Below are 27,426 nucleotides of genomic sequence, written 5' to 3'. Positions count from 1 at the left end.
TAGATAGATAGATAGATAGATAGATAGATAGATAGATAGATAGATAGATAGATAGATAGATGATAGATAGATAGATAGATAGATAGATAGATAGAGATAGATAGATAGATGATAGATAGATAGATAGATAGATAGAGATAGATAGATAGATAGATAGATAGATAGATGATAGATAGATAGATAGATAGATAGATAGATAGATAGATAGATAGATAGATAGATAGATAGATAGATAGATAGATAGATAGATAGATAGATAGATAGATAGATAGATAGACAAACTGAGTGACTGACCTCATTCTTCCTGCCCAACTGGAGTATTGATCACGTGATTATGGGGATGCTGTAACCATCATGTGTGAAAAATAGTCATGTCACTTTCTTCAGTGCTGAGGTAACATTGAACGGTTGCTAAATGGTCTGTTGTAAGTCAAGGACTACCTGTACGTTGTAAAATGATGCTTCACATTTTTTTTTCGGGAGGAAAAGAAATACTGAATAAAAATACGTCCATCATTATTTATATAGATATTATATTTTACTATACGGTGCCCAAGACAGTTCCTCTTCACTGAGCAAGCCAAAAGGTTGGATAACCATGCTTTGCATAGTGCATGTCTTTGTGAACCCCTCAATAAATAACTCATAGAGGTTAATCTTCACAAACCCAACTCACTGTGACATGGTCAAGTCAGGTTATATAACTCAGCTTGTTTGGAGACTGTGAGAGGAGAACAAACCAATGAAATGCCATGACCTTAACACATCTTTCACTTTTCAATTATACATACTTAGCGCAGTCTTAGAGAAGAGTATCTGAATCTTTTTATGAAAGATTCATAAAGCATCGCCCAGCCTCTGTTTTTCTTCTAAAAGAAAGTTAGGTTGGGAAAACCCGAGGATCTTGAATTGAAATAGACCTGGAAGGTCACCAAATCTTCTGAAAATAGAATTTGCAAGGCAGTGCATAACTTTTGTGGTTAGGAAGGTTTTCGTAACATTCAGCTGCAATCTGCTTTCCTGCATTTTCGTTCATTGATTCTAGCTCAGCCTTTAGAGCAGAAGAAAATAATTGTGCTCCTGAGATAGTAAAGGTTCCCCTCGCACGTATGTGCTACTCGTTCCCGACTCTAGGAGGTGGTGCTCATCTCCATTTCAAAGCCAAAGAGCCAGTGCTGTCCGAAAATGTCTCCGTGGTCATGTGGCCGGCATGATTAAACGCCAAAGGCGGACGGAACACTGTTACCTTCCCACCAAAGGTGGTCCCTATTTTTCTACTTGCATTTTTTACCTGCTTTCGAACTTCTTGGTTAGCAGAAGCTGGGACAAGTAACGGGAGCTCATTCCGTTATGTGGCACTAGTGATTCAAACCGCCAAACTGCCGACCTTTCTGATCGGCAAACTCAGTGTCTTAGCCACTGAGCCACTGCGTGAGATACTGAGATACAGCATATTAATTTCTTCTCCCTCCTCAAAGATATAATATTTACTTTTACAGGTAGTTCTTGACTTAAAATTGTTTGTTTAGCGACCATTCAAAATTACAACACTGAAAAGGTGACTCGTGATTGTTTTTTTTTTATATACCTATGACCTTTGCAGCATCCCCGTGGTCACATGATTAAAATTAGGACGCTTGGCAGCTGGAATGTAGTGCAGTGTCTCGGGGGTCATGTGATTGACATTTGCGACCTTCTAACAGGCAAACAGTCAATGGGGAAGCCAAATTCGCTTAACAACCATGTTACTAACTTAACAACTGCAGTGAGTCACTGAACAACTGTGGTGAGAAAAGTCGTAAAATGGGGCAAACTCCTTACCAACTGTTTTGTTTAAGCCACATAAATTGTGGGCCCAATTGTGGTCCGAAGTCAAGACATTATATACCATAATATTTGGACTGATTTAGTTTCTAAATTATAAAGAAGTGTATGGGGAAGTTCTGACTTTATGTTTATCATTACTGATCAGAACGGAAAGGTAGGTTTAAATGAAACTATCTCATGAGAATTAGATACAGGGAATAAAAATTTGAGAGGTATTTGCGTATTTGAGGGGCTGCCACCAAGAAGAGGGGGGTCAAATTATTTTCCAAAGCACCAGAGGGCAGGTCAAGAAACAATGGTTGGAAACTAACTAAGAGAGAAGCAATCTGGGATTAAGGAGAAACTTCCTAACAGTGAGAACAATTAACCAGTGGAACAGCTTGCCTTCAGAAGTGGTGGGTGCTCTCCATCACTGGAGGTTTCAAAGAAGAGATGGACCGCCATTTGTCTGAAATTGTATAGGTTCTCTTGCTTGAGCTGGGGGCTGGACTAGAAGACCTCCAAGGTTGCTTCCAGCTCTATCCTAATTCTATTCTATTCTAAAAATGTGCCCACTGTATCCAAAGATGAATACAGCAAGGTTTATTTCATTTCTATTATGACTTTATTTGCTGGAACTCTGCCGAGATGTTTTGGTCCAGTGGTGGGATTCAAATAATTTAACAACCGGTTCTCTGCCCTAATGACCATCTGTGTAGGAGGGGCTTGGTGGGTGGGCGTGGCCAACTCAAGGTCACTCAAGTTGATGGGCGCTTCGCCTTAGCTGTTACAATATAATAAGGGTTAACCAGAGAGGCAGTTTCTGTAAGCAGGTCAATAAAGATTAGGCTAGAAACAACACTAGAATGTTTCCTTCCTGCCTTCCTTACAGGATTAGCCCTGTAAAGTGGGAAAAAAAACAAAAAACAAAAGGAGATTTCTTCCAACAATCAGTTCTCTGAACTACTTAGAAAGTTACCAACCGGTTCTCCCGAATAGGTGCGAACTGGCTGAATCCCACCACTGTTTTGGTCCTAACAAGCAATTTCCCAATACTTTGAACAATATTTTGAACAAACTAATGAACAAGAAACAAACATAGATAGATGCAAACAAAAACAGAGAAGCCACATTTCTCCTTCTTCTCTCCATTTTTGACACTGGGTCATTTGTTGTTTTAGTCTTTTCCTTTCACATAGCAGACTCTGAATTACATTCAGTTTCCCAGTATCTTTATGAAATTTGGCTCCTTCTATTATGAAGCAAATGATTGCCTTGCTCTGAGGGGAGAGAACTAGCCAATCGAATCTCAGAGTGAATCCATAGGAGGATTTCCTAATACTTCAAAATGGATTCTCCCTTATTCCTTTTAAAGTGAATTTATAAATAAATCACACCCCATCAGGTTTATTTCTGCCTCTTTTCATTTTTTTAACAGAACTATGAAATATTAATATATTAAATATATTAATCTTGACACAGCCCATTACCATCATGACTTCTTTTTTGTTGATAGAATTTTTCAAACTATGAGACTAATTCCCCACATAAAAAAAGAATCCTGAACATTGACCAATATTTTTATCGTAGTCAATCCATATAATATACATACGGTAACCCAAACATTTCTTCCCTTCAATCTTTCAAGGGATTTCAGCAGTGAAGCCAGATTGAGAGACGGGGATTTTGCCTTAATCAGGCTTACGGGAGAGAGATTTTTATGGTCTCTCAGAGAAGCTATAATCTGAAGATGTTACAGAGCTTCAAAGATTCTGAATTACAGGTTTGCAGTGAAAGCATGAGGACCAGTGGTGAGATTCAGCCACTTCGCACCACTTTGGGAGAACCAGTTGTTAACTTTCTGAGCAGTTTGGTGAACTGGTTATTGGAAGACATCATTATAGCAGAGAACCAGTTGTTAAATCATTTGAATCTCACCACTGATGAGAACTCTTTCTTTTCTTATGCCCAGGGACCTGGCGGTAGATTCAGAGCTTCCACCAAGCTCTCAGGAGCACGGTGAGTTCCTTCCAAGCCTTTTCCCAGAAAATGGGACCTTTGGTTGGTGAGACTTAATTGTTAAATAATTACACCCTTTACAACATAGGATTGGAAGGGACCTTGGAGGTCTTTTAATCCAACTCCCTGCATAAGCAGGAGACCCTATACCAGGATTGTCAAACTCAATTTCATGAGGGTTGTGTTTGACCTTGGGGGACTGGGATGGGTGTGGCCAGGGTGGGCATGGCCAACTCAACATCACTTGTGTTGGGGGCGTTTGTGGTGGCCCAAGCGCTCTGCTAGCAAAAACGGGCTCCCGAGCTTTGTTTCGGCTACAACCCTCTGCCAGTGAAAATGGAGCTTGAGAGGTTGCACACAGCCATCCCAATCTCCGTTTTCATTGGCAGAGGAAGTGCATGCTGGTCCTTCACTGTTTCCAAGGTGGCCTGGCGGGCCAGATTTAAGCACCCCATGGGCCCGATCTGGGCCCCGGACTTTGAGTTTGACTCCCCTGTTCTATATCATTCTGATCTATCTATCTATCTATCTATCTATCTATCTATCTATCTATCTATCTATCTATCTATCTATCTATCTATCATCTACCTACCTACCTACCTACCTACCTTCTCTCTCTCTCTCTTCTATCAGCCATATATATATATATGTAGTCCTCAACTTACGACCATAATTGAGCCCAAAATTTATGTTGCTAAGCAAGATAGTTGCTAAGTGTTAAGGAGTTTTGCCCCATTTTATTTACCTTTCTTGCCACCCTTGTTGAGTGGATCACTGCAGTTCTTGAGTTATTAACCCACTTGTTAAGTGAATCTGGTTTCCCCATTGACTGTGCTTGTCAGAAGGTCACAAAAGGTCATCACATGACCCCTTGACCCTGCACCCATCGTAAATAGGACTCCATTGACGAGCATCTGAATTTTGATCATGTGACCAGGGGGCTGCTGCAACAGTCATAAGTGTGGAAAAAGGCCATAAATCACTTTTTTTGCCAGTGCCGTTGTAACTTTGAATATTTGCTAAATGAACTGTTGTAAATCGAGGACTTCCCGCATATCATATATATCGTATCATATCACATCAATCGCTGATAGGATCCCACTTTGGGCTATAAGTACAAACAAACCCAGGCACGGCAGGAGAAATGTGAATTTATATCTGATTCTAACTAGGTTGAAAATACAACAAATTAATGACCTACGGAAGAATTTAACTTCTACCAATTTCTTTTGAATATAACTTTATAAATGTCTAGAAAACAGAAACCAAAACAGGAAATAGAAGTCTTTGTTTTTTCTAAACCAGTACTGAATAATAATTAATCAAAATTATTAATTATCATCAAACTTAAAGTATTGACCACAATGTAAATACAATGTTGATGGGAACAATTAATATCATTATAAATTTTAGTACAACTGTTATTACATTATTACAGAGGTTAAAACCGATAGGAAGGCAATGGAGAATGGAGAACTACAAAGGCCAAACATGTGTGCCGATACAGAAGGCTGTATTTAACTATTTTGTATATTGTTATGTTTGTCTTGTTTTTTTCTCTTTTTTTTTGTTGCCCTTTATTCTGTTTTTAAAGGTAAAAATGTTTAATACAAACTATATTTTTTTTAAAAAGAACTTTATATGCTTTACTCTGGATCAATGTTTCCTCAATTTTTATGTGAATGTAGGCCTGTTTAATTCAATAGGCTAAATTGATGGATTAAGTTACAATGGCAACAGAAGAAGGTCCAGGTTAGAGACAGATGGGCAGGAAGAAAATCTATCTGTGTGGTTGCTAAGAGCTGGCACTGACTTGATCGCATGCCATCAATCAGATCAGTGGGACTCTTGGCACAAACCTACATTACATCAAACCCGTTCCAAGAAAAAAAAAAGTGTGATGAGTATATTTAGGATTGTGGCTGATAAGGCTAGTAAACCCTTAAAACTCTGTTCGTGATCACATCATTAATATTAATACGGGAGAAAATTAAATGGGGGGGGGGAATCTCTCTAAGCATTCATACTTTCATCATCTATCCTCAAGGGGAATATCAAAACATTTTTTCCTTCTGCCTTCAATTCTCCGAGTTAAGACGCCAGGACCAAATTTCCCAGCCTTTTATTATCAGGAAATGCCATTCATCTGAAAAGGAATTCTTGATATGAAAGATTTTTATCTGCCAGTCTTAAACTTCCAACACCGCTGCCTTTTGTCAAGGGCATCAAATTAACTTTTAATTAAATTGTATTATTTAGACAGGTTTCTGAATTTGTGTTATCAAGGTGATGAGAAAGGACAATCCTATCTGAACTATGAGTGATTCAAAGGCACCACCGAGTTTTAGAGCCCTCATTAACTTTTAGCTTTGCTGAAACAAAGTGGGTCTTTTTTTTTTTTACCATGGTTTGGTATGTTCTCCTTAGTAACTACTCTGAGTATTTCTCAGTTCAAGGGCTACAATAGCTAGAGTCAAAAGCAAGTTTTCCCCAATTTAGTTGCACCACTGATGGAGAAACCGTGAAGTATTTGGTTAGAAAGGAGAGGGTCAGGCCTGGAAGCCATCCATTGGCCCTTCAAGACCAGTGGTGGGTTCTGGTTCCCGTTGCAACCGGTATGCTGCAACGGGGCCGGGCGTCCACCACATGTGCGCATGTTCACCCACCGCCCGCGATGCTCCGGCTGCTTGGCGGAGCATCGTACAGGCGCAGTATGCTCCGTGTGTGCGCGCAAATGGCCTGGTTGGGTCAAATACAGATAAGGAGGTCGGGCGGATGGGCCGTCCGGAGCACCATACCAGAACAGTACCTGGTGCTCCCCGCAGGCACAGGTACACCCCTAGACACACCCCTGGGCATACCAGCCGTAACCCACCATTGCTTCAGACCTGCTACATTTAATGCTGTGGGAAATTGGGAGGTGGAATTATATGGAGTGGGGTAGGTATAGTCAAAATAACATTCCTTTCTAGAGAATCAAGGACGTCTTGCACCCAGGGGTGGGATTCAGTCAGTTTGGACTAGTTTGGGCAAACCGACAATCAGCTGAGAGAGAACCGGTTCACTCCGAGGTTCAGGTTGGCCCGCCCACCTGCTTTACTTACCTATATTCTCTCAGCTGATTAGCACTGCAGAGCAGATTGCCATACCTCAGCTGGGTTACTCCCCAAGAAGTAACGTGGAAGGTAAGTTTTGGTAAAATGTTATGCATGTGCAGCGTGACACACGGTCACCAAACTGGTTGCTAAACCAGCAGGATCCCACCACTGCCTGCACCTGGAGGGGGTGTGACTGGGAGGCATCTCCAGTTGGGACGGTGCCTGATTGGGCCATGCGATGGACATGTAGGTGCTGGGCATGGACTTGGACTTTCTTTTGGGTGCGGAAAACCTGGAAACTTTCAGATCTGGGATTTCACAATTGTGCCAATATGACATCTGTAATAAAATGGAACTTTGAGGAACTTCAAGCCTCTGAGTCTTCTTTCGTTGGGGGTGTTGGAACCCTTGGAATCTTTTAAAGAAAAGATTCATTCCAAAGCAAGTCACCCCCCCTCCCTCCAGACTACAGATAGTCCTTGACTTACAACCACAATTGAGCACAAAAAGGTTTGTTGCTAAGCGAGATGTTTGTTAAGTGAGTCTGTGATTTGTGACCATGCAATTCATTTAATTACAGTGATTTGCTTAACAACTATGGCAACAAAGGTCATAAATTAAGACACAAATTATTTAACAACAGCTTCACATCTTTGTTTAGTTATATAATGGATATAAATGACATCATCTGCACAATCTAATGATGGATCCGCCAAATTGGATTTGAGTCTACAACAATAAAAAGTTGCCTAACTTAGTTACACTCCTGAATGGAGAAACAGAGAACTGTTTGGTTAGAAATACCTCTAACCACTATTTTCCACTATTTCTAACTAACTATTTCCCTCTCCCACTGCCGTGTGGCAACCCTGAAGCCTCCAAGATGGCTTCAGCCAGGTTCACTTCAGGGTTGACAAGCTCTTCTAAAGAAAAGATTCACTCCAAAGATGGACACACACCCCTCCAGAACACAGAGTCCTTGACTTACAACCACAAATGAGCACAAAAGGTGTGTTACTAAGTGAGACATTTGTTATGTTTTTGCCTCATTTTATGGCCTTTCTTGCCACAATTGTGAAGTGAATCACTGCAGTTGTTAAGTTAGTCACAAGGTTGTTAAGTGAATCTGGCTTCTCCGTTGCTTGTCAGGAGATTGTAAAAGAGGGTCACTTATGCGGGGGCTGCTGGGGGTTCACAGAGGTTGGGAGAGCAATAGCAATAGCAATAGCAGTTAGACTTATATACCGCTTCATAGGGCTTTCAGCCCTCTCTAAGCGGTTTACAGAGTCAGCATATTGCCCCCAACAATCCGGGTCCTCATTTTACCCACCTCGGAAGGATGGAAGGCTGAGTCAACCCTGAGCCGGTGAGATTTGAACTGCTGAACTGCAGCTAAACAGTCAGCTGAAGTGGCTGCAGTACTGCACTCTAACCACTGCACCACCTCGGCTCTTGCTATGATTCTGTAACCCCAAAATCTCACTCCTGGCTGGCCCCACCCCTCTCAAACGTGTCCTGTTTTGTATGCAGATATGTGCAGGGCACACACGGAGGCTTGGTGAGGGCGAAAAACAGGCCTACCAGAGGTTTGGGCCCATTTCTGGCCTCCAGAGGGCCTCCAGAGCCTGGGGAGGCCATTTTCCCCCTCCCAGAGGCTTGAGGAAAGCCTCCCGAGTCCAGGGAGGGCAAAAATGTCCCTCTCGGCCGTGGTGTAGGAGGCTGTTTAGGCCACACCCACTGTGGCCATGCCCACCCAGAAACTGGGCCGAGAACCCCTTACTAAATTTTTTGAAGCCCACCCCTAGGGTCACATGATACCTGGGACACTATAACCGTCATAAATATGAGCCAGTTGCCAGGCTGTGTACCCCCATTCTCCTTTAGTTTTATACCAGGAAGCATGCAGTCACGGTTAGCACATTCCCAGTCTATTCCACTGGACAAAACAGGCAAGGTTAGCACATTCCCACTTGCTGGACAAATGGAGCCATTTTTATTAACCAACAAAATTCTACCGAGGCTGTTTTGAACGAACGAAGGCCAGCGAAGGCAGACGCCCATGGAAATCAGCAGGCAATGAAATTCCTTGATCATAATGCAAAGCAAATACATTTATTGAAGAGCGAGAGATGGGTAAAAATGCACCAAGGGAGGCAATATTTCAGATGTACATATTTTTCAAGGTATTAAAGTTTACAAAAAAACAACGCCGATGGTTGCTGAGCAAAACTGCAAAGATAACATTAATGATGCCGAAACCATTATGAATGAATGCTTTCAGAACCAGAACACCTTATAATAATAGGATGGGGAAAGAGTGTGGATGGAAATGGGAGCAGGTAAAAATCAACCCACTCATCTATTTCCCGGGCAAGGACATGGCGTGGAGCAATGTCTCTGCAGGAATCTTATTCAGAGGGGTTCCCTGCCCAGATTGTTGGCCATTTCAACTTCTCCTGCCTGAGTGGGTAACTTATCATTCAAGAACATTATCTATGCCACTCTAATGAGTCTCTTGGCTCAGAAGAAAAAGTATTGGCTGTGAGTGTAAGGGGGGCAAAGTTCAATATCCAGTCTCTCCAAATGGGGCTGGAAAAATCCTAATCTGGAACCCAGGAGAGCTTTTAGCAACCCATAATAATGAGAGTGAACATAAAGGACCAGCGTTCTAACTTAGGCTAAGTTTCTCAAAAATATTGTTTGTGTTTCAAAGGGAATACCAATATACTTAGACTTAGAATAACTCTAAAGTAAAGTTAAAGGTTCCCCTCGCACATTAATCGTTCCCGACTCTAGGGGGCAGTGCTCATCTCTGTTTCAAAGCTGAAGATCCAGAGCTGTCTGAAGACGTCTCCGTGGTCATGTGGCTGGCATGACTCAATGTCGAAGGCGCACGGAACGCTGTTACCTTCCCACCAAAGGTGGTTCCTATTTTTCTACTTGCATTTTTTACGTGTTTTTGAACTGCTAGGTTGGCAGAAGCTGGGAGAAGTAACAGGAGCTCACTCTGTTATGCGACACTAGGGATTCAAACCGCCGAACTGTCAACCTTTCTGATTGACAAGCTAAGTGTCTTATCCACTGAGCCACCATGACTAACTTTATTTAAATGTATACCACCAATCAGCATACAATACAGAGCCAAGGTGGCGCAGTGGTTAGGGTGCAGTACTGCAGACCACTTCAGCTGACTGTTATCTGCAGTTCAGCGGTTCAAATCTCACCGGCTCAAGGTTGACTCAGCCTTCCATCCTTCCGAGGTGGGTGAAATGAGGACCCAGACTATGGGGGCGATATGCTGACTCTGTAAACCGCTTAGAGAGGGCTGAAAGCCCTATGAAGCGGTATATAAGTCTAACTGCTATTGCTATTGCTACATTAAAATGTTTTTTTGTTTGCATACAGCTGCCAAAGGGTCTCCACCTCCAATATACATTACATAAACATGACAAATAAGCAAATAAAAATTATGCATATACCCACATACCAACATATATTATATTATATGATATAGAGAAACCACACAATCTACTTCGGATGTATACACATACATGGTGAGAAAAAGGAATATTGCGAGTTTACCAAATGAATGGCAAAGGGAACATGATGAATACCTTCTGAATTCATCAACTACTACTGTGTGCAAGAGAAACATAATTTTACTATTCTCTCATTCCTGAAATAAGGATGCACAGCTTATGTCAAAAAGCAAATGTAACTCAGGCATATCAGTATCCAATATGCATCTCCCAAAAGATCTATTTCAACTCCTAATATCTGAATCACTCCTGCAAAGCTCCTAGATAGAACAATGTTTCACAACTTTGGCTACTTTAAGAAGTGCCAGTCCAACTCCCAGTATTCCTCTGCTAGAATGGAATTCTTAGGGTTAAAATCTGCCCATGATAGATGTTCTGACCGAGGATCCCAAGAGCATGAAGCAAACTCCTCCCTTTTATTAATTTACTGTGAATTCTGCACATTCACATCCAATAAAGTCTTTCAAGGGAGGATTTACAGTCACAGACCTTATCTGGCTTGGAGAGCTGGCAGGCAGATATCTACAAAACTTGGCAAGGAGTCTCAGAGAGTCACAAACCAATTAAACGAACTAATTGCCTCCTGCAAACTCCACTCCCCTTTCGCTCCTCTTTTATTCTCTATGGGAGGAGCCATTCATCGTCCACCTGTGGCCTTACTCCCAAGTCGATCCCTGTTATTGAACTGTTCCCCTTCATCTGGCCACTCTGCACACGCTCACACGCTGTTCATCTGCCTCACTGATATCTGACTCTGAAGACAGCTGATAACTGGCATACGACTCTGGACCCCTCTCTGCCTCTGATGCAGAGCCCTCATCTGAGCCTTCCCCAGACTCCAGGACTGGCTCATGTTCCTCCCCAAACTCTTCACTATTCAAATCTGGAGGGCCACAATAATATATGATAGAACTAACTTGTTCTATATTACTTCACAAAGGATGAAAATTGAAGAAGTGAAGATTTCTGATGGGATATACTATCACTGTAATCTAGACATTTCCAATCTCCTATTAAGTAAAACCTAGTGCTATATTTTGTCCGGGATAGCTAGATAAATAAAAAGATAGATAATCAATACAACAACAACAAAAACCTCTTTTAAACATTAAGGAAGCTTCTTTTACAAATGTAAAGACAAACTCTTGGGAACTTTGAAGAGCATTGGTATGAAATTGTATCTGTGGTGAGCACCAGATAATCTCCAGACTAAAAGGATCACTCCATTGTTCCAGAAATCAATTCAAAGGGAAGCTGAGCTACAGACCATATAATCTTAAAATGCTCTGGACTTCTATCGCTCCTTGTTCCTCAAAGTATGTGCAGAAATATAGGTCTCCATACAAAAAAAATGTTTGTAATAAAGACTACATTCTGTAGCAATTTCCTAGATTCCTGGGGTTAGAAATCTAGATTGCCAATGGATAAGTGAGCCTTAAAATCACTTCCCTGCTGACAAAAATTCATTTCTTATAACCATCTCCATTTACCAGAATGTTGAATCTTTCCCATGGGGAAGGCACAAATGAAAATGTTATTTCGATGCTCATGAACTCATACCTTTCTGTCTGCATTTTTCACTGCTGGCAATTCCATTCTCTTCCAAATTCGACTAAGGCCGGTGGCCTGAGGGAAATAATGATCTTCTAATAATCTTTGGAAGACTCTTAATTCTGAATCCTTTTTTAGAAAAATATTATTTTCATTCCTCCCCTGCCCCTCCCATCTTTATCTAGAGCTGTCTTGCATTTTATGAAAATGGTAACTGTTATGTATGCGTGTGATGTAACATGTGACTTTAAGTTTAACTTGAGTTTGGTGACTGTGTTGATGGTAATAATTACACCAGGTAGAAAATGTTTTTCATCGCTACTCTTACCAATGTGGCAAGGGTGGATGAGAAGGTGAAGTGGAAGTTAATAGTATCAAGATCCTATTTGTTTCTGACCTGGGAAGCCCATCAATAGCAATAGCAATAGCAATAGCACTTAGACTTATATACCATTCCATGATGCTTTACAGCATTCACTGAGCAGTTTACAGAGTCAGCCTATTGCCCCCAACAATTTGGAAGGACGGAAGGCTGAGTCAACCTTGAGCCTGGTGGGATTTGAACTGCCAAATTGCAGGCAGACGGCGGTCAGCAGAAGTAGCTTGCAGTACTGCACTCTAACCACTGTGCTGACTGAGATCAGGATTGTTAATGTAAACAGAAGCAATGTAAAATTGGTTTATTTTATCAAAGTTAAAATAGAAATGTTATCTCTAGCAACCCTTCATGAACTGACAAGGTCTTAAGGATTTGTTTATAGATAAGAAGTGGAAGGCAGGGGTGGCTTCTGGCAGTCACTGCACCACCAGCCAAGGTGGCACAGTGGTTAAATGCAGCACTGCAGGCTACTTCAGCTGACTGCAGTTCTGCAGTTTGGCTGTTCAAATCTCACCGGCTCAGGGTTGACTTAGCCTTCCATCCTTCCGAGGTGGGTAAAATGAGGACCCGGATTGTTGGGGGCAATATGCTGACTCTGTAAACCACTTAGAGAGGGCTGAAAGCCCTATGAAGCGGTACATAAGTCTAACTGCTATTGCTATTGCTGGTTCGCTCATGGCTGCACCATGCATGCACTTTGCACACAAGTGCTTGATGCATGCTGCGTGCCCATGCACAATATAATAAAAATTGCTCTGTGCATGCGCAGAAGCAACAAGAAGATTGTAGTATGTATAGGACCACCAGGAGAACAGGTTCGGGGCCATGGCATGCCTGGATCGCTGCTGGTTCCAAAGACCCAGGCTGCCAAACCACTACCGGTTCAGCCAAACCAAGACGAACCGGTAGGAACCCACCACTGGTGGAATGAAGGAAGAAAACATCATTTTTTAATATATTTTAAGAGAAGATGATAAGTTACCATAACTGTTGTGATGAAAGGGTAAGTCATTTCTTCATCTACTTCTTTTCTTTTTCTTTACTATTTTTTTTTCCTTTTCTATTTTCTTTTCTTTCTGTATCTTCTTTTTTTTTTTTTGCATTAATTATTATCAATGTAGTAGTAATTTTCAATAAAACTACTATTTAAAAATAGGATTTGGAACCAAGACCTCCAAGCAGTAAAATTTTGCAATGCATCTCCTATCATCTCAAAACTCCCACTGATGCTTTGTTGGTGCATTTTAGAAGGAAAGTGGCAATGGCCATCTTTTTGTCTCATATCTGCCCGACTCATGTTAAGTTGTGACTTTCTGAGAGACAAACAGCAGTGGCTTAAAGAAACTGTCACTTTTTTTTCCTTTGGAGTGAAAATCTTTGGGGTGATATTTCTCAAGACACTTTTAGGGTAGCCTACTTAACATGGCAACTATTTGCATCCCTGAAGCAGTCCGTTCAATGCAGGGCGATGTTCTTCACTTCAGAAGACCCATGGGCTATTCAGAAAGGCATTTGGTGCCACTCCAGTTGACACCTCCAGCAGATTCTAGACAAGTGCCAACATCTCACTACAGGCTTACTGGAGGAGGTAACTGAAACAAAGGTAACCAACACATTGACTTATTTGCTCTTCAGACACACAAGGTCTGAAGAGTAATGTCAAAAGTATGCTTTGCAAGAACCATAACTGATACAACAGCTTCCTTCTTAATATTGCCAGTCCCTGAATCAAGGAGAAAACAACAACCTCAGATGTGACTGATTGATTGCCAGTTGATGATTCCCAATCAATGTTGAGAAACAAAATGGCAACCCACACTGTGGATTATACACACACTATGGGTTACAACACATAGGGAGGCTATTTTTATTTCCTAAAACTCCAAATGATTGGAGCAGTATAGAGGTAGGTGACAAATATCAAGTTTTAGCCTCCAAGCCCCTAATCATCTTTGTTACTCCTTTCTGCGCTCCTTCTAGAATTTCAACATCTTTTTTGTAGTGTGGCGATGAAAATTGGATGCCATATTCCAGGTGTGGCTTACTGAGGCTTTATAGAGTGATAATAGTTCCTCATGTGATCTTGATTCTATTGCAACACAATATGCTAAGAGTGGATTTTACAGGATTTGAACAGTTGGTTGGTTGGTTGGTTGGTTGGTTGGTTGGTTGGTTGGTTGGTTGGCTGGCTGGCTGGCTGGCTGGCTGGCTGGCTGGCTGGCTGGCTGGCTGGCTGGCTGGCTGGATGGATGGATGGATGGATGGATGGATGGATGGATGGCTGGATGGATGGATGGATGGATGGATGGCTGGCTGGCTGGCTGGCTGGCTGGCTGGCTGGCTGGCTGGCTGGCTGGCTGGCTGGCTGGCTGGCTGGCTGGCTGGCTGGCTGGCTGGCTGGCTGGCTGGCTGGCTGGCTGGCTGGCTGGCTGGCTGGCTGGCTGGCTGGCTGGCTGGCTGGCTGGCTGGCTGGCTGGCTGGATGGATGGATGGATGGATGGATGGATAGATAGACAGACAGACAGACAGACAGACAGACAGAGCTAAATATCTGATTCTAGGTATTTAGCTTGTTCTTAGAGAACCATAGACAAGTGAATGGAGCGATATGTAGTGAAGGAAACAAGTGGGATGGAAGAGACAAGATGAGGAAGCAATTGAACCTGCTTGGAACCCTGATCAAGTTTGGTTAGAACTCAGGAAAGAAGTAACTGATGTACTTTGCAGCCTGGCAGGAAAACAATACAGACCTAATCAGCTTGGTGTCCCAGTCCCTGTCCCTATTTGTTCTAAACCCTTTACTTCTACTGTCTTTTTCCCTCTTGGCAAAAGAAATGTATTCATTTTAAAACAAAAACAAAAAACCAACCAATTTATGGAGTATATTTGAAGCAGCAGACACATGTGAAATATGAAATCCAGTGCCGAAAATCCCCTTCAGATCTTTCAAGTATTGTCCAGGCCCATTTCTCTTTTTATGAGAAGAGTTCCTAATCGGTTGGAAAGCAACAGACAATCATTCTTTGTCCTCTGGTGGATTTGCTTGGGCTGAGCCATCCTTGGGAGCTGGGATGACTCCAAATGATAATTTAATAGGGAGAATCCAGTGACACCAGAAATCTCATCTCCTTACCTTCTTAATGATGCTACGCAGGTGCAGATGCACTACAACAGCCCTAATGTTGATTTTTATAGGATGTACATGTTGATTGCCATGCCGTGGCTGCCTTTGAATTATATACACTTACATATATAATGGAAAATGTATAGCTGGGATTCCATTATACAACAACAAGAACCAATGCCAAGAGAGAAAAGAAATTAGGGAGAAATTATGCAGTGTGCAGCGGCAGCCAAAAAAGCCAATGCAATCCTAAATTGCATTAACAGAGGGATACAATCAAGATCAAGTGAGGTATTAATACCACTCTATAAAATCCTAGTAAGTTCACACCTAGAATACTGCGTCCAATTTTGGTCACCACACTATAAAAGAGGTGTTGAGACTCTAGGAAAAAGTGCAGAGAAGAGCAACTGGGATGATAAGGGGACTGGAGACCAAAACATATGAACAATGGTTACAGGAACTGGGCATGGTTAGTCTAGTGAAGAGAAGGACCAGGGGAGACATGATAGCAGTGTTCCAATATTGAAGGGGCTGCCACAGAGAGGAAGGGGTCAAGCTATTTTCCAAAGCCCCTGAAGGCCAGACAAGGAATAATGGATGGAAACTGATCAAGGAGATACTCAACTTAGAAATAAGGAGGAACTTTCTGACAGTGAGAACAATCAACCAATGGAATAGCTTGCCCTCGGAAGTTGTGGAAGCTTCATCACTTGAGACTTTCAAGAAGAGATTAGACTGCCATTTGTCAGAAATGGTGTAGGGTCTCCTGCTTGAGTGGGGAGTTGGACTAGATGACCTATAAAATCCCTTCCAACTCTGTTAATCTGATTGATTGAATTCTAATTCCAACCCCTTTTTGAAGATTTGAAGAACTTTCAAGAATCCACTGAGTTTTAACCAGGTGCAATTAAGAAATACTAGAAATAAAACAAGTGCTCTTTAAAGACGAGAAGTGACTGGGAAACAATAATTGAGATATAAATGTCATAAGTATCAAGGACTAAGATTATCTCTGTTGCGTTTCTTTGACAGTATTCACAAAAGGGATTTCCCCTCTTTTTGCTACTCCTTAACTGGAAGTAGAAGTTAAATCTCATTTTGTGAAACCTTGATGCAACTGGCATGGAATGCAGCAAAGAAACTTGTGATTTGTATGATTTGTGTAATGATATTATCCCAAATAATGGGCATTGAAGTAAATGATATAGCTTCATTCTTTGTGTGCTGAGATCATCAGAAACATTATGTCAATCCTCTATAATGTTCCATTATCTGATTCAATAGATATATCTCAGGGATAGATAACTCTTTCCCAAATTAGACCACTAAAATGATACTTCATTATGAGTTCTGCCAGAACAAACCCTTTCCTTTCATATTCCAAATACATGTCCATCACTGCACAGTGAGTTTTAGCTCTTGTGGCATTGCATTATTCCAAGAATTGAAATTAATAAAATAATTAAGTTACTGTAAATGTGATTGGTCATGATGATAAATTCTGACTTAACATGTTTAATAACTATCAGGAGAGGTCTACTTGCATTAAAAGAAAGTCCTTTCAAAACTTTCTGAAATAAACTGTTGTTGACTGAAATCAACAATGTGAACAATTTGAATGTACTGGAATGCAAGAAACAGTCTGGTGGAACAGATAGATGAAATCAAGGAAAGGCAGTCCCTCAAATAGCCTGAACCCATGCCATATAGGCCTTTAAAAATCAACATTGGTTAACAGAAACAAACTGGTAACCAATGCAGATTGCACAGCAGAGATGTAATGTATGTAGGAGAAGAGCAGACAGAGATGGGGAGGCGGTATTAAATGTGTCATCAGCTTAGAGTGCTTACGTTGCCACAAAGGTTCCAAGTCCAACCCCTCTTGAATTCCATTGACTCTTATCTGATGCCAGTTTAGTTGACTGAACTTTAGTTGACTGAATTCATAGTGTATAAGCTTGAATAAATCTTCTGTGGTGCAACTTAAGTCTGATCCTTTGCACCTGACAATGTGTGTTCTATCAGAAACACACAAAGCTACACGCAAATCCCTACATTTCTCCCCATTAAAACATTCTGAAGAACGTATGAGGAGGGCTATAAGAACACTGACAAACTGAATTTTGGTGCCAACGAATGTGAAACACGACTCTTAAAAAGTAATATTTTAGGCTTTAATAAATTTTATTTAGTAAAGTTTCATTAAAAGTTGCATTTTAGGATAACAGCCATAATATATATATATATATATTATATATATATATATATATATATATATATATATATATATATATATATATATATATATATATATATATATTATATATATATATATATAGGGGGGAGAAGCAGAGGTGGTATTCAGCCGGTTCGGACCGGTTCACGCAAACCAGTAGTGGAAATTTTGGGTAGTTTGGAGAACCGGCAAATACCACCTCTGGTTGGCCCCGCCCTCCCGCCCCCGTCGTTCCCTGTCTGATATTCCCTTGTTTTTTTTAGCTCAGCTGATTTGTGCAGCAGAGCAATTGCCGCGCCTCAGCTGAGCGAAAAAACAGCTCATCTCACTAGCGCTGACACTGAGGGCGGTCTTTGAGTGCAAAGTGTGCTCCCATAGAATCAATAGGAAAAGATTTGGAATCCCACCATTGAGGAGAAGATATACTTTGAAATTATGCACATTTTTCTGTGTTTTGGGGAAGATGGGTGGGAAGGGAAGTCTCCCAATAGACAGTAGTAGCAACAAAAACTCAACCACCATTTTTTTAAAAAAAAACAACCTTTAGACAGAAAAGAAGTTGTGTTGTTGTTGTTATATATTTTATTCATTAAACATGAAACTCATGAAAGTCAACTGAACATTTAAAAATGTATCACAAATATCATTGACTTATTATTAGTGTTGTTATTGTTACTATTTCTAGTGTGGTTCCTACATTCAAATGGATCCACATCTCCATCTGAAACTGTTGACGAAATTCATTTTGGGGAGAGTTTATAGTCAAACAACTTGAGCGGAAAACTCCAAAAAGGCAATAGCAGTAGACTTATATACCGCTTCATAGGGCTTTCAGCCCTCTCTAAGCGGTTTACAGAGAGTCAGCATATTGCCCCCAACAATCCGGGTCCTCATTTTACCCACCTCGGAAGGATGGAAGGCTGAGTCAACCCTGAGCCGGTGAGATTTGAACCGCTGAACTGCTGATCTAGCAGTAGCCTGCAGTGCTGCATTTAACCACTGTGCCACCTCGGCTCTTATGTACTCTAAGACTTTCATCAATTGTGACTGAGTGATTTCATCATTATCACACATATCAAACATACCAGAGGAGAGAGGATCATTTTTATCATTGGGCCGCCGATCTTCAGCCTTGCTAAAGCAGCACTGGCTTTATTCTGTCACATTTTAATGCAATTTATAAGTTTATACATCCCCAAAGCCAATGGTTCGAAGTCTAGTTTTTCATTAAATTTCTACTTTGTTATAAGGCTGGGATTGCCAGTTTTATCCAGTTTCCACTGCTGTGACATTAACTCAGCATCTAGCACGGGTATATGGTATGTGTGTAAGGATTTAAACAGATGATAGGTTAACTCTTCCCTAGTATCATATTGAGGAATGAAGAAAACAATACATTTCCATTGGCGATGAGGGCCATTCATACCTCATTTGAGCCTTCAATGTGCCTCAGAACCCTTTCAAATGTTGCCTCTAAGTTGTCTTTTTAATGTGGCAAGAAACAAAGAATTATTAAATCCACTCAGGATAATTATATTAACGTGCTTGATTTTGTCTTAATTTAATTGAATGAAAATGGAATAAAATCTGATTTAGCTTCATTTCTAGGCTATTGACTTTTTCTTTGAAGGCAAGATCTGTTTTTCAGCTACCAACATGCAATTCAATATTTTTTTGGATATATTTTTTTTCCTCTCAGGTCTATCCTTCCATTCTTCTTTCTTTGTTTCTTCTACCTAACACTATTCACTTCCTTTTTTTGCTCAAATCTCAGGACTTAAAAGAAAAATCCCATGGAACGCTTTCCATTCTGATTCAGTTGAAGCAAAAAACACAAACGTAAAAGAAGATACAATGTGCTAGAAAGATAATTGTATAATGGAACACAGAACATAGAATAATAGGTTTGGAAGGAATCTTGGAAATCTTCTAGTCCAACCTCCTGTTCAAGCAGGAAATCCTATAACATTCTGGACTAAGGGTTTCTCGTCTCTTCTTGAAAGGCTCCAATGCAGGGGTGGGTTCCTGACAGTTCTCACCTCTTCTATAGAAGAGGTTCCACAAATCTACAGCGCCGTTTAGAACCGGTTCCAGCTCCCTCCCCCCACCCGTCCCCACATCATCAAGATGAAGAGTGAGAGGAGGAATTCTGGGAGTTGAAGTCTACAAGTCTTAAGACTGTCAAATTTGAACACCCCTGGGTTTTTTTTCTAAAGAGTTATGGGTGCAAGGGTCTTGTAACTTGACAGCTTTAAGACTTGCGTGCTTCAAATGCCAGTTTCTGAGCCAACATTTTGGTTGCTAAGCAAGAGCATTGTTAAGTGAGTTTCACACATTTTATGTTAGCCATGCCCACCCAGTCACATGGCTGGCAAGCCACTCCCACCCAGTCACATGGCTGGCAAGCCACTCCTACCTGGTCACATGGCTGGCAAGCCACACCCACCCGGTCACATGGCTGGCAAGCCACTCCCACCCAGTCACACGGCTGGCAAGCCACTCCCACAAAGCAGGCCACACCTACAGAAGAGGTTCTAAAAACAATTGAAACCCACCACTGCTCCAATGATAAGAGCACCCACAACTTCGGGAGACAAGTCATTCCGCTGATTAATTGTTCTCACTGTCAGGAAACTTCTCTTTAATTCTAGGTTGGATCTCTCCTTAATGATCAGTGAATGGAAACTAACCAAGGAGAGAAGCAACCTAGAAATAAGGAGGAATTTCCTGACAATGACAACAATTAACCAGCGGAACGGCTTGCCTTCAGAAGTATTGAATGCTCCATCACTGGAGGCTTCTAAGAAGAGACTGGACAACCACTTGTCTGAAACGGTATAAGACAGTGATGGCTAACCTTTTTGTCCTCATGTGCCAAACTCATGCGCAGGCGTGCGACAGCGCATGACCATGTGCTCACACCCATAATGCAATGTGTCCCGCCCCCTGTATATGCACACATGACCCCCCCCTGCGCTGCCACTGCATCCTGTGCATGCATGCGACCCCCCTGCACTCCCCCTTCCATGTACATGACTCCCATGCCCCATTTTGGGCCTATCAGGTCTCCCTGAAGCCTCCTGAAACCAAAAGTGGTCTGTGTGGGGATGCCACCTGCCTCCTGTGCATATGTGTGCGACGCTCCCTGTATGCGTGCACGTCTCCCGTATACGCGGCAGAGAAATGAAAACCAGCTGGTTAGCGGGAGGCGCACGTGCATGGAGCTGAGCTGGACGACGGCTTGTGTGCCAGCAGAGACAGGGCTCCATATGCCACCTGTGGCACATGTGCCATAGGTTTGCCATCACGGGGATAGGACCTGTGGTTGAGCAGAGGGCTGGACTGGAAGATGTCCAAGGTCCCTTTCAACTGTGTTATTCTTCCACCTCCTTGTCCTGCCTTCAAGTACTTTGAAGAGTAGGTTGATCCACGCTTTCTGTGGAAGCTCCACAAGTACCGGAAGATGGCTATCATGTCACCCTAGTTCTTCCCTTCATTGGATATCAGAAAGTCAAGTGCACCAAATCTGTTCCCCACCCACAATTTCACCCAGGATTTTTTTTACCTCCTGAACCCAACCACCCCCATTCCCCCGAAAAAAGGAAGTAATTTTCTCATCAAATTAAAGGGGGGGGGGTTAGAATATTTTTTAAGGCTACAATTATTAGGAACCACAACTGGGAAAGCGAGAAGCGAAACACACCCTTGATTTATTCAAGCAATCACTCCCATTTGCAGATAATTTACCAGCACTTCTTTCAACAAATGTTTTCATTTACTAGAATTATGAGGCTCCAGGTACGCCAAGAAATATTTTTTCCCCTCTGTCAGACAGAAAACATCCGCAGTAATAGCAAGTCTTAATAGATAGCAGCCTGGCCTCAAGAAATCTCAAAGGATGGGACTCCCAATGGAACGGAAACAGGAAAATAAAGGATATAAACTCCGCAAGGCTCTGAAATGCACGTTATCAAATATAGCTTTTCCTCCATGTTCCCTAACCACCGCAAGAAGGTTTTCAGGTTGCTGTTTTTATCACCGTGACTTTCCTTCATTTTATCTCTTTCCCACAACAGAACAAGCTTAGGTCATATTCAGTGGTTCCTGTTTTGAAATATAGGTAGTCCTCAACTTATGACCATAATTGAGCCCAGTGGTGGGATTCAACCAGTAGTTTTTACTACCGGTTCTGTGGATGTGGCTTGGTGGGTGTGGCTTGGTGGGTATGGCAGGGGAAAGATACTGTAAAATCTCCATTCTCTCCCCACTCCAGGGGAAGGATAGTGTAAAATCTCAACTCCCTCCCCACTCCAGGGGAAGGATACTATAAAATCTCCATTCCCTTCCCACTCCAGGGGATGGATACTGTAAAATCTCCATTCCCTTCCCACTCCAGGGGAAAGATACTGTAAAATCTCCATTCCCTCCCCACTCCAGGGGAAAGATACTGTAAAATCTCCATTCCCTTCTCACTCCAGGGGAAGGATACAGTAAAATCTCCATTTCCTCCCCACTCCAGGGGAAGAATACTGTAAAATCTCCATTCCCTCCCCACTCTAGGGGAAGGCCATTGTAAAATCCCCATTTCCTCCTGATCAGCTGGGACTCAGGAGGCAGAGAAAAGATGGGGAAGGGGCCAGAGGTTGTATTTACCGTTTCTCCGAACTACTCACAATTTCCGCTACCAATTTGCCAGAGCTGGTCAGAACCTGTTGAATACCACCTCTAATTGAGTCAAAAATTTATGTTATCAAGTGAGAATTTGTTAAGTGAGTTTTGCTCCATTTCCTGCCATAGTTGTTAAGTGAATCACTGCCATTGATAATTTAATAACCTGGTTGTTGAGTGAATCTGGCTTCCCCATGGACTTTGCTTTTCAGAAGGTCGCAAAAAATGATCCTGGGACAGCATATAAAATACATAACTAAGAGAAAACTCATACAAAGCACTGAGCAAGACTTGTAAGGGAATTAAGGCAGAAAATATCTGATCCCATCTGACCATCTGGCTTGGTGGTCATGTGATTGGGTGAGCATGACCAAACTCAATATTATTCAGGTCAATGGACGCTTCACCTTATCTGTTACAATGTAATAAGGGTTAACCAGAGAGGCAGTTTCTGTAAGCAGGTCAATAAAGATTACGGTAGGCTAGAAACAAGACCAGAATGTTTCCTTCCTGCCTTCCTTACAGGATTAGCCCTGTAAAGTGGAAAAAAACAAAATAAGATTTCTTCCAACAACCGGTTCCCTGAACTGCTTAGAAAGTTAACAACCGGTTCTCCCAGGTAGATACGGACTGGCTGAATCCCACCACTGATCTCAACTCATGAATTAATTATTTTCATTGAAAATCATGAATGGATTTCGAAGTTTGTTTTTGCTCCCATCCATGAACCTGCAGAACATCAAGCCTTAAGAACCGTTCCTTCCTCCAATAGTCATTACTTCCTTTCTTCTTCTTCTTCTTCTTCTTCTTCTTCTTCTTCTTCTTCTTCTTCTTCTTCTTCTTCTTCTTCTTCTTCTTCTTCTTCTTCTTCTTCTCCTTCTCCTTCTCCTTCTCCTTCTCCTTCTCCTTCTCCTTCTCCTTCTTCTTCTTCTTCTTCTTCTTGTTAAAGAAATGGCATAGTGACATGGGTAAAAGGTGATTTAGACAGACCGCTGTGCCACAAATTGCTGGGAGCTGATTTAGAGATCTTTCCTTTGTCAAGGAAGACGGTTGGGTGTCTACTTTAAAGAAATACTGGGAATATTTTCATCAAAGGTCTGAATTGAAAAACAGTGGGAGGTAAATATCTGAGTAGGCACGAAGAAAAATCGCTAGATCCACGCAATTACGATTAACGGGGGACAATGGTAGTTCAATGAAGTAATTCAATCTGGTGTCCTACATTTTATCAGATAGCAATTGTGAGCCTTGATATAAATTGCTGAGAAAGAGGATTGGAATATCCCCGCTTCCTCCCTCCCTCTTTCTCCCACAATGCAATTCCCTTGCTTCATTATCATCAAAATGACTACTCTGCAGGCCACACATCTGGAAAGTGAAAGCTTTATTTTTCTCTCTCTTAGGGTTGATACCTGTGACCTGGCCCTTAGTATGAATTGTGTGGTCCATTCTAGTGAAGGGAGAAATGGTTGTGTAGTTCCAAAATGGGAAAACTGTAATATTTCCTGCAAGGACAACACTGCTTTGTTTTTAAAAGGGTCCTAGAAATACTTTAAGTCAGGTTTTGCAAAGGCTCCCGGTTTAAGAACGGCTCAATGGATGCTATCAAGGGCATATTTAATATTGGTTGGACTATCTCCAGCGTGAAAAAGTCAACTAATGACAACTGATGAAAAAGGCAGCTAATAACTGGTCCTGTTGTCCTATTGTCCCTTACAAATCAAGAGCATTTGAGAGAAATCTAACTCTACCCTCCTCAGGAGAGCTAACATTGCTTGTGGAACAAGAAACTTTTCCAATCCTTTTAGGAAACTGACAGATATTTGAAGAGTTCCTTGATCTTGTTTTTTTCAGAAGTAAAGTACCGAGTCCCAATCAATGGTGGGTTCCTAACTGGTTTACTACTGATTTGCTGAGAGAGGGTGTTTTGCATGTGTGCATGTGCAGTTTACTGAAAACTATTCTACACATGTGCAGAAGCATGCGGGCAACGGGAGAAGAGATCGGGGAACCAGTTTGGGGGCGTGCTGCCGGTTCCAGCAACCCAGGCCATCAAACCACTACCGGTTCAGCCAAACTGGTCTGAATCGGTAAGAACCCACGATTGGTCCCAATTCTCATTTCCATATACCATATTTTTCAAAGTATAAGATGCACTTCCCCCCCAAAAAAGAGGGTGAAAATTTGGGTGCGTCTTATATACCAAATGTAGCCAAAAACACAAGGCACGGAGGATGTGATGGTCTGTGGCAATCCCTGCAGCCTGGAACAGGTGATTGGGGGCATTTTGAGAGGCCAATCCACCCGCCAATCAGCTGCTCATGCTGAATCAGGCTGCAATAATGTGCTGAAGCTGACCTGGCTGTTCACTATTTGATGCAAGGACGTGTCAGAGTTTGCAGCAGCAGTCACATCCAGAAAGCACACACAAGTAACTGATTCAGCAGGATTCAATAATTTCTTTTTATATATATAATATAACACATTAAGTAAATATACAATACCAAGACCAGGTTTTCCAATGTGGTAGTTAAGCAGAGAAGTTTCACTTTCAGTTTTAGTTCCTTGTGGCTCACACAGCAAATACTGTTTGTTTTCAAACAGCCCTCAACTCTCTCACACACTAACAGGACGCTTGCCAGATGAATACCATGGATGCTGGTAGACAGAGGCAGAATATTTTTTTTTCTTATTTTCCTCCTCAAAAACTAAGCTGCATCTTATATTCCGGTGTGTCCTCTAGTCCAAAAAATACGGCAATAAAATGAGTGTGAGCATGCTTTATACATAGCTATTTTTGTGTCTTTCATTGTTAGTCTTTCATACTGGTGCTTTACAATAAACTATATACCACTCATTATATTTTTTTTTAAATTATTCTATTTCTTTTTCATATGATGAGCTCTGGACTGATTTGACTTTGTCCATAGCTGGGGTAAACATTATTACCATACCCTCAGATTTTGTTGCAACCAATCCCTACTGAATTGAGATCTATAACATCAAGGATTAGTGTATTTTTATGCTTTTACTGTGTATACAGGTAGTCCTTGACTTACAACAGTTCATTTAGTGACCATTCAAGGTTACAACGGCACTGAAAAAAGCGACTTATGATTATTTTTCACAGTTAGAACCTTCATAGCAGACCCATAGTCAGGTGTCAAAATTTGGATGCTTGGCAACTGATTCACATTTATGACAATTGCAGTGCGCTGGGATCATGTGATTTACCATTTGCAATTTTCCCAGCCATCTTCTGACAAGCAAAGTCAATGAGGAAAGCTGGATTTGCTTAATGAATGTGTGATTCACTTAACAACTTTGGTGATCCACTTAATGAATATGGCAAAATGATCATAAAATTGGCCATGACTCAATCGCTGCCTTGCTTAGCAACCTAAATTCTGATTTTCAGTTGTGGTCATAAGATGAGAACTACCTGTTTTGGTTCTTATAAATCCAAATGCTACAACTTTACATATAAAACAAGTGATATCCATGTCAACTGATAAATTCAATTCAAGTAGATATAATTTTCTGGGCAATAATATGAAGGTATTTTGGTATTAGCTTCTTCTGAGATTTTTTTTTTTTAATTTATCAAAATACAACTCAGGGACACTATGGCGTTCTCCCATCTAATCTGTACCAAATCTAATCCTGCTCATCTTTTTTGAGATTAGGGATTAATCCAAGATCTTGCTTAACATTCATCAATTTATATCCTAATTCTCCAAGAGGCAGTGATTAAACAGTTTAAATAAAACTATCCATTCACAAGATGGAGATATTAGCCAGTTTGTTGAGAACAACAGGTTTTGTAGAGGAACTGATAAGAAAATTAGAAAACAAAAATGTTGCTGGGTGTGTGGAAATGAATAAACAGAATATTGAAAACTAGCTGGATATCCATGCTTAACGATGAAACTATGTGATCGGGCTTTGCAGGATAAATTTGGTTCACAGTCTGTTGGCTCAGTGGTGGTTGGTGATTGAAAGACAGAAGGGAATATTGTTCCTGCCTCCTTGAGTCCTGAAGCAGTTCCATAGGTGGAAGGCATGGACATTTTGGTAGGGTACCGACATTTAGTACTGTAAGGAGCCCCAGACCGCACCTGAGTGAAGGAGTGGAACATCTGCCAGTTTGAACTGAGGTAACGGAATGTGAGGCAACTGGCAGTTGGAACAGAGTTCTTTTCAGGTGGGGAGGGGGAGTAGAATGTCTAACTCCCTAGGATCAGAGTGTGTTAATATTTTATAAGGAATACTAATGATCTGATGGTCATTTCAGAAAATCATTTCTTAGTGAGCATATAGAAGCCAAGAGGAAGATATGTGCCAAATTTCAAGTTTATAGGCTTTATAGTTCTGGAGATTTTGTGATGATGTGTGAATGGTATGAAAACAATAAGTGGGCACAAAATACTGACTTGATCGTTGGAGGAGGGAGGTAGAAAATGAAGGGGGAATAGAAAGAAGAAAGAAAATATTAACAGCAGAACTTAAAAAGATTCTCCTTACTCCAACAGTTGTGTTTTGAAGTCTTCCTTAGGTTGACATCTCCCTTCCAGAAGCATTTTACATAGTAAGGAAAATATTCATCTAGCAAGCCTTTAGACAACAACCCTAAGATGCCATGAAAAGAATTCTTGTTTTCTTTATCTTTTCTTTCCGACTTTAATATTGTTTGCTCCTTCCTACTGTAGCCCAGGACTATAAATGATAGCATAAAAGTAGTGCAAACTGGTGAAAGGAAAATATGGGGCTTTCTTGGTGGTGGCCCCTTCTTTATAAAAAAGGTGGCCCCTTCTTTAAATCCTTCTTTATAAGGCTGTATCTTAACAGAATTTGAATCCAAAATTCAAAAACACGATCACTGTCAAAAGTACTGTGACTTGACACTATAGATATAATTCAATTCTTTTCATTTCAGCACCCCAGGCATTCCAGAGTTATGCTGGAACACACATACACATGGACACACACACACCCCGAGAGGT

The sequence above is a fragment of the Thamnophis elegans genome, chromosome 4, assembly GCF_009769535.1.
Source record: "Thamnophis elegans isolate rThaEle1 chromosome 4, rThaEle1.pri, whole genome shotgun sequence".
Lineage (NCBI taxonomy): Eukaryota > Metazoa > Chordata > Lepidosauria > Squamata > Colubridae > Thamnophis > Thamnophis elegans.
The sequence above is the reverse complement of the archived record's forward strand: the minus strand, read 5'-3'. Positions refer to the sequence as shown.